Source organism: Chrysemys picta, unplaced genomic scaffold (assembly GCF_011386835.1).
Source record: "Chrysemys picta bellii isolate R12L10 unplaced genomic scaffold, ASM1138683v2 scaf7433, whole genome shotgun sequence".
Lineage (NCBI taxonomy): Eukaryota > Metazoa > Chordata > Testudines > Emydidae > Chrysemys > Chrysemys picta.
Window position 1 is genome coordinate 1 of NW_027060130.1, and position 1,441 is coordinate 1,441.

The window sequence follows — 1,441 nt, forward strand, 5'->3', positions numbered from 1 at the left end:
TTGTGACAGGGGGAGGACGGTTACAGATCCCCTGCTGCGTGGCTCTGTGATCCAGGATAAGGACCGCCGCATAAGATCTGTAACTGCCCTCCCCCGCCACAAAGTCACAGACCAACCCACCCCCCACCACAGAACATGAAAACCACCTCCCAGACTGACCAGGGTAACTAGTGACTGCACTGTGTATGTGCCCTGCTGCTGGACCTGCCCCCGCCTATGTACCCTGCTAAAGGTGACTGTCCTGTCCAATTACCAACCCCCTTCCTCCCCCTCCTCCAAAAGAACATGATGGAAACAGTAATTAACAGAAACGTTTTTTTTTTATTAGCAACTACACATGAAACTGGGAGGTGAAACTTGGACGGGGGCTTGTGTGAGGCGGGAAGGAAAGAACTTGTCAAATTTTGGGGAATGAGAGCCTTCTACTACTAGAGCTGTCTGCAGGGGTGGAGTGAGAGTTTGCACGGACTCTGCCGCCCCTCCTTCTTTGCACTTTGGGTGACGGGGGGTATGGGACTTGGTGGCGGGGGGAGGGCGGTTACAGATAGACTGCAGCGGGGCTCTGTCCTCCTGCCTCCGTTCCTGCAGAACATCCACAAGGCGCCGGAGCGTGTCCGTTTGCTCCCTCATTAGTCCAAGCAGCATTTGAGTCGCCTGCTGGTCTTCCTGCCGCCACCTCTCCTCCCGTTCCATTTGTGCTTGGTGCATTTGGGACAAGTTCTCCCGCCACTGGGTCCGCTGTGCTGCCTGGGCTCGGGAGCAGCCCATAAGTTCCGAGAACATGTCCTCCCGTGTCCTCTTCTTCCTACGCCTAATCTGCACTAGCCTCTGGGAGTGTGATGCCAGGCTAGGTTGTGAGACAGTTGCAGCTGTGGCTGTGGGAATGGGAAAAAGGGAGTGAATTTCTCAGAAAGATAAATGTAGTTGTGAACAAAGAACATAGTCTTTCTCTGTGAACAAGACCATGCACAGCACCTATCACATGCGCACTCAGGACAAGGTCGAATTCTCGGCCTTCGCATTCACTGCCTGGGGTCTTGCACTGAAGATCTGAGAAGCGGGACAGGACACCGGAATTTGTGTAGCAGGCAGACATGGTAAGCCGTAGACTTGTGGCAGCTTAAAACTTTAATAGTAGCACTGGCCTCCTTTCACATTGAAAGCAATGCCAGTCCCTGCTGCCAGCAATCCGGCAAGCAGGAACTCTGCCCCTGTCCCACCCCCTCGCGGCTGTCCCCGGGAAAGATCCCTGTATGCTGCCCCTCTCCCGCCTCCACCGCGTGGCTGCAAACCAGCGGTTACAGTTCTGTAAAGGAACGGGCAAGCAGTCCCAACACTAACATTCCCCTACCTAATTCAAAGCAGGTCACCATGAGCGACATCACCCTGATGAGGATCTCAGACAGTGAGAAAGAAAGAATGCTTCGGGAAAGCCTCCAAA

The 1,441-nt window shown here is 54.2% G+C and overlaps 1 long non-coding RNA gene across 1 annotated transcript; it reads right to left on the reverse strand.

Annotated features, from left to right (window-relative positions):
• Window positions 1-301: 301 nt before the first annotated feature.
• LOC135980721 (uncharacterized) lies at window positions 302-1,433 on the reverse strand. Its single transcript, XR_010597633.1, has 2 exons — window positions 1,352-1,433; window positions 302-875 (listed from the first exon to the last, which is right to left on the reverse strand). It is a non-coding gene; the product is annotated as an uncharacterized LOC135980721 (long non-coding RNA).
• Between the last annotated feature and the right edge of the window lie 8 nt (window positions 1,434-1,441).